The following is a 6947-nucleotide window of genomic DNA, read 5'->3' as shown; positions in this document are numbered from 1 at the left end:
GCTCCCATGCGACTCACCTCCTAGGTCGAGAAGAGTCCGGACTGGTGTTCGCCTGATGAGCTGATAGCGCTGCATACGCGCGTTCAAAGCATGGTAACCAAAAATGTCAAGCTTGTTGATGTAATCCAGGTGATGCTAGTTCGCCGGATTCTTCCGTGCCAGCGCCGAAGCCGCCCTCTATGGGAGTTCAAGCCGAAGAAGCACCAGACCCTGGTGAGGCTCTTCGAGACTACTCACGAAGGTGCCTGGAAGTTGCTTTTTAAGGGCAATGAGAAACCGCCGGCCACAGATTCAAACCGCGGGCACGACGTTAAACACCTCGCCAGCGAGGTACGTTATTTTTAATGTATCCCCTACTTGTTTGTTTCAAGGATGATGCCTGAGCGTTTATTATTGCTTTTTCAGGACTCAATGGAGAGGGCGAAGCGGATCCAGTGTCCGGCTCCGCTGCCCGAAGAACCGGCCATCCCGCGTCTGGCGAAGATTCTGGTGCCGGCACCCTATAAGGCGCCGGAGAAGAAGGCCAAGGGGGACAAGAGTGGCCCCCGTCGCAAGGGTACTTCGGACGTGACGTCCCAAGACGAAGAAGCCCGTTCCTCTGTCCCTGAGGATAATGACGAGGAAGAGGAGGAGGAGGAGAAAAACCCTCTCCCTGAGGAGAGAAAGAAGAAGAGGGCGGCTTCCGCGCATCTGGAGGCGGAAACGCCCAAGAAGGGGAAGGGCGTCTCCGCGGTCAACACCGTGTGGGATGTTGACAACAGTCCAGAACGATGCCCCCGCACTAAGCCCCAGGCCACATCGTAAGTGTCATTACACGTATATTCCCGTATATCCGGCCTTTTCTCTTTGTCATCCTGATATGGTTAACTGTACTATTGCAGTCCGGCCCGTGACCACATCCAGCGATCCTCATCTAGAGGCTCGTTGGATCCGGCAGAAATGGCCAGCATGTCGCCGCCGCCTGCTTATTCCCCCGGGGCCAGGGACGACACCAAAGTGTTGTCCCGGAGGACCGCTCCGAGCCGGGGAGGGGCCCAGGACGCTATCCGGGAGGCGTCACAAGGTGACACCTCCGCTGCCAGACACGTGGGGGAGCAGATCCCCATGGAGACTAGCGAAGAGGGTCGTATTCAGTTCGGCCCTCAGTCGAATACGATTCCGGAGACCCATATGGCTCCGGAGTCGGGCGGGCAGCCCCCTTCGAAGGAGGGGGATGCACCGATTCCACTGGTGGCCCCTGTCCAACCAGTGGTGCCGGATAACCTGATGGAGGCGCTATGAGGCGCCTCCGTTGTGGACGAGCACCGTGTCCTTATGGGTGCGGTGATCGAGAAGGTTCAGTCCACCAAGAGAGGACTAAACGAAGCCTGCAGCAACCTGTTGACAGGTTTTGAGGTAAGTGACGTAGAAAGAGAAAAAACCCATGTAGACATTAGCCCCTGAGACACTGTCGGTGTTCGGCGAGAAGAACCGGACAGAGGATCAATCCTTTGTTATAGGAGACTAACTTAATATGTATGAATATGCAGGCGTCGCTGTTGGCCGCAACCTCGCATGCTGCTGAAGTCTCTGAACTAAAGCAGAGGTTGGAGCAGACCGAGAACGAGCTCGGCGAGGTGAAGATTCGGCTCCAGGAGAAGCAAGGTGAGTGACGACTTGCTGTGTGTTCGGAAAGAATAAGCGTTGTATATTGACCGTAGTGTCGTAATATGTGCAGGGGCCGCGACCGAGGTCGAGGCCCTAAAAAAGGCCCTGGGTGAAGCCGAGGGAAAGGCTGTCCAGCAGCAAGCCGCCCGTAAAAAGCTCAAGGCTCGGGTCAAGGAGGTCCAGCAGGAGCTCCAGGACGCGGTGAAGAAGTGCGAAGCCTTCGAGCACGAGGCGTCGGTTCGATAGACCGAACTTACCAAGGTTCGCCAGGGTGCGGAGACCGCATGGTATGAGGCCCGGGATGCTCTCCAAGAGATCCAGGAGGCCAAGAAGATCGTAGCGGGTAAGGAATTTAACATGCAAAGAAAGTATGCGGAGAGGAAGTACCTTTTACTAACCCGGATTCGGAGTTGCCCATGGGCGTTTGCGGATCTACCACGCAGCGTGTCCGATGCTACGGAGTTCTTCCGAGCCAGAGAAGGGAGCTCCACGGCGAAGCTATTCTGGTCTCTGTACGCTGCGCCAGAGCATCCGGTGCCCTTTACCGACCAGCTGAAACAGTTGGTGGAGCTGCATAGGGTGGCCGAACTAGCCATGAAGGATTTGATAATCCGGCTGTGGCCAACCGAAGCTATGCCCGACAGCTACTTTGGACTCGTGAAGCGGCTGGTGGAAGCCTGTACGGGCTGACACCGTCAAGCGATCAGTCTGCATCGAAGGTGCCCGCATGGCCTTCGTCCGTTGCAAGATGTGGTGGGCGAAGATGAACGCTGTTGAAGTGGCCAGAGGGCCGCCAGAGAGCAAGGAGCACCGCACACCCGAGCGATATTTTGCGAATGTCCTAGAAGGGTATCGACTTGCAGCAGCGCAGTGCGGGAGGACATCATTTTTGAATGAATACATTCGTGTTTTCTTTGCTTTGTATGATTGAAACAAAGTCGGTTTGTAATATAATGTTTGTTATGTTTTGATTGTTTCCTCCTGTGCGGCCGAGGTGTATGAAATTTTGAGGGTTGGCCATTCGTCGGCTTCTGCCCTCACGTAGGTAGTACGGAGGTGTTCGGGATGGAATCTAAATAATCTTGATCCAATTATATGGTCCTTGAAGGACTGGTTTAGCGCAACGAACCAGGCAATCAGACTATGCGGCTTAAACGCCCTCACTTAGCCATAGGAGTTTTATAATAAAACATGGGCGCAGCCCCTGGTATACGAAGCAGGGTGCTGTTAGCGCCTGATCAGGAAGTACCGATCCTTCGCATAATGCGGAAAAAATCTCTAGCGATTTGTAACCCTCGAATAGCTGACCGGCTCTCGCCGCATCATGACAGTCAGTTTTCGGCTTTCTCTACTGAGGTGCTCATCCGGTTTAGACCAGGGCACAATCGCAACAGTTCTCCCTTTAGTACCCTAGCCGATGTAGCGGAACGTAGGGTAGCAAGCACAGGAGCCGGGCAACCCAACTATTGACCAAAGACATGATTTGGAGCCAATTCATATAATGCTAAATTCGGGGTGCCGAACTTATCTTTAAGAATTGTTCGGACTTTTGTTGCCCTATTATGGGGCGATGTGAAGCCCCTGGCGAATATGAAACGTACCAAAGTACACTGGTGCGAGGGTACAACTAATTAATGGCAAAGGAAAACAGAAAAAGAGCAGAGGTAGTATCTGGGGCCCCTTGACTTGGGCCGTCAACTGTTTCCATTATAGTTGGGTTAAAGCGTCAAAGCGCATTTATACAAATAGTGCAATAAGCAGCCAACTATTTGACATGACGTAACCAAAGGGGGGCTACCTTCAGGTACTTCAAACAGGTAGAGTAATCGTTGGATTGTCCTCTAGAGCTTCCCATGTATGTTTGTGCTCTGTGCCAATCTTTGGTGTACTTGTCCTTTGACAGGACCGGTAATCAGGCCATCGAAGGAGGTTTGTATAAAAGATACCTGAAAGAAAAAGGAAGAAAAAAATAATAGTAAAGATACCAATGAGTCCGGGATCGGTGTAGCCGAACTACAAGCTTGCTGTGCCTCCGTCGATGCCCATGGGATTTTGAGTGCGTAATTATGTACGCGTGGTGCGGATGCCGCTACCTCGTCGGGACTGGGACGGAGGCCGAATTGCTAATCGAGCTCTTGACGAGCCGAACCGTCCTGTTGCAGTGTTGTCCGGACCCTCTTAGTGATGTCCAGGGGCTCGGCAGTCGGATTACGGTTCTGCTTGAGAAGGCCGCTCTGTACCTCTGCTGCTAGGGCGGCTGTGTGCTCCTCTGTTCGGAGGGAGCGTTCAGTGTTGCCATTGACTGTTATGACGCCACGTGGACCGGGCATTTTGAGCTTGAGATAAGCATAGTGTGGCACTGCGTTGAATCTAGCAAACGCGGTTCGTCCGAGTAGTGCGTGGTCGCCGCTGCGGAAGGGGACGATATCGAAGATTAATTCTTTGCTTCGGAAGTTGTCCGGAGAACCGAAGACCACCTCCAGCGTGATTGAGCCCGTACAACGGGCCTCTACGCCTGGTATGACTCCTTTAAAGGTAGTCCTTGTGGGTTTGATTCGTCAGGGATTAATGCCCATCTTCCGCACTGTATCCTGATAGAGCAGGTTGAGGCCGCTTCCACCGTCCATTAGGACTCGTGTTAGGTGAAATCCGTCGATGATTGGGTCGAGGACCAGTGCGGCCGAACCGCCATGGCGGATACTAGTTGGGTGATCTCGACGATCGAAGGTGATCGGGTATGACGACCACAGATTGAATTTTGGGGCGACTGGCTCTACCGCGTGGACGTCCCTGAGTGCTCGCTTGCGCTTCCTTTTGGGGATGTGTGTAGCGTATATCATGTTCACCGTTTTGACTTGAGGGGGAAATTTCTTCTGCCCCCAGTGTTTGGCTGCCGGGGCTCTTCGTCCTCGTCCTCACTTTGTGATCCCTTTTCTTTCTTCTCGGCATTTAACTTGCCAGCCTGTTTGAAAACCCAACAATCTCTGTTGGTATGATTGGCTTGTTTATCTGGGGTGCCATGTATCTGGCACGGACGATCGAGTATGCGGTCTAGGCTGGATGGCCCCTCACTGTTCCTTTTGTAGGGCTTCTTCCGTTGGCCGGACTTGGAGCCACTGAATCCGGCATTAACTTTGGTGTCATCGGTGTTATCGCCATTGCTTCGGCGTTTGTGCCTATTGCGCCGGAGCTTGCCGGTGCTGTTCTTGGCCTCGGAGGGGCCTGCCTCGCTGGCTATGTTTTTGCTACGAGCCAGCCAGCTGTCCTCACCCGCGCAAAAGTGGGTCATGAGTGCGGTGAGGGCTGCCATGGATTTCGACTTTTCTTGGCCGAGGTGGCGGGCGAGGCATTCGTCACGGATGCTGTGTTTGAAGGCTGCTAGGGCTTCGGCATCCGGACAGTCAACGATCTGGTTCTTTTTGGTTAGGAACCTAGTCCAGAATTTTCTGGCTGATTCTCCGGGTTGTTGGACTATATGACTTAAGTCATCGGCATCTGGTGACCGGACATAAGTACCTTGGAAGTTGTCAAGAAAAGCTTCTTCCAAGTCCTCCCAGCTGCCGATAGAATTTTCAGGGAGGCTATTTAGCCAGTGTCTAGCTGGCCCTTTTAATTTTAGTGGGAGGTATTTGATGGCGTGGAGATCGTCTCCTCGGGCCGTATGGATGTGGAGAATGAAATCTTCGATCCACACTGCGGGATCGGTTGCTCCGTCGTATGATTCAATATTGACGGGCTTGTACCCCTCGGGGAATTCGTGATCCAGTACTTCATCTGTGAAGCAGAGAGGGTGTGCGGCGCCTCTATATCGGGCCGCGTCACGGCGCACCTCCGATGAAGTCCGTCCGCGGTTATCAGCCCGGGTGTGACTAGGTTTGTCTCGTCCGAATAGGTAGCTGTCATCCCGAGTCGGGAAGCATCCTCGCGATCCGTAGATTGATCTGGTGTGTCCTGCTCTACTGTCCAGATCCTGCCGAAGGTCGTATGTATGGTCCCGAGCAGTTTTGTCCCTGTTTTTACAAGGCGGTGGGGCGAGTTGTTGTTCGGCCTGAGTTGCCGTTTTATCCCGACCGCGGGGTGGTCGGTCCGCCGCACTATCCCGACCACCTGGTGGTCGTTCTGCATTACGCGAGGGAGGTATGGGATCTGGTGCCTCCTCATCGAACTGAAGTAGCAGTCTGCGCTTTGGGTAACTCTTGGCTGGGCGCTTGAGGCCGTATTCTTCGGCTGCCAGGACATCGGTCCATCTGTCAATGAGTAGGTCTTGATTGACTTGGAGCTGCTGCTGCTTTTTCTTCAAGCTTCTTGCAGTAACTATTAGCTGGCGCTTGAAGCGCTCCTGCTCTTGGGGTGCCTCAGGCACGATGAAATCCTTGCTGCCGAGGCTCTCCTCATCCTCGCAGACTGGATGATAACTATCGTCATCCGGGTCATTGGGCATGGCCTGTTTATCAGGGTTATCTTGCCCGTTGTCTTGTTCCTCCTGTTCGGATGCAGCTCCAACATGGTCTTCATTGTTTTCGGCGTCGCCCGGAGTACTATTTTCTCCGGTGCCAGTGTTGCTATCTTTTGGGCGACGAGGCTTAGAACGGCGTTTAGGGCGCCGGCGCTTGGACTGTGTCTCAGAAGGTTTATTAGCAACTGGATCTTCTTTGTCATCGTCGCTAGCTTTTTTAGGTGTGTCGACCATGTACACATCGTACAAAGAGGTGGCCGTTCAACGTCCAATGAATGGTGGGTCTTGGCCTTGCTCCTTGTCGGCATCGTCATCCATACCGTCGATTTCTTCGGAGCCATAATCAAGCACGTGGGTTAAGTCATCGACAGTGGCTATGAAGTGGGTGGCGGGTGGGAAGTGAAATTCCCCATCATCAGCCTCTAGCTCGAACCGAACATAGTTCGGCTATGAGTCCTTCTCCAAGGATAAATTCTTTAAAGAGTTTAGCACATCACCCAAAGTTGAGTGTTGGAAGATGTCTGCGGCGCTGAATTCGAAAATTGATAACCGATCCAGCTCGGTGTCCGCATGCGTACATGGTCCGGAACTTATAACCCGAGACGAGAACGGAGTTCCGTTGATGCGAATATTGCAAGGTGTCGAGTCGGTGTGCGGCTCCAACGCCGTGGACTCTGTGGCCTCAGATGGCACAATCTGCTCCGGTTCTAAGGCCGTTGCAGCAACAGGAACCATCTCCTGGATGTGATCCGATGATAGATTTAAGTCATGTTCATCGGGGTGAGGGGGAGCGATCGTCGCGGTCTCTAATCCGGCGAAGATCAAGTCTCCACGGACATCCGCG

Source organism: Triticum aestivum, chromosome 6D (assembly GCF_018294505.1).
Source record: "Triticum aestivum cultivar Chinese Spring chromosome 6D, IWGSC CS RefSeq v2.1, whole genome shotgun sequence".
Classification (NCBI taxonomy): domain Eukaryota; kingdom Viridiplantae; phylum Streptophyta; class Magnoliopsida; order Poales; family Poaceae; genus Triticum; species Triticum aestivum.
The sequence above is the reverse complement of the archived record's forward strand: the minus strand, read 5'-3'. Positions refer to the sequence as shown.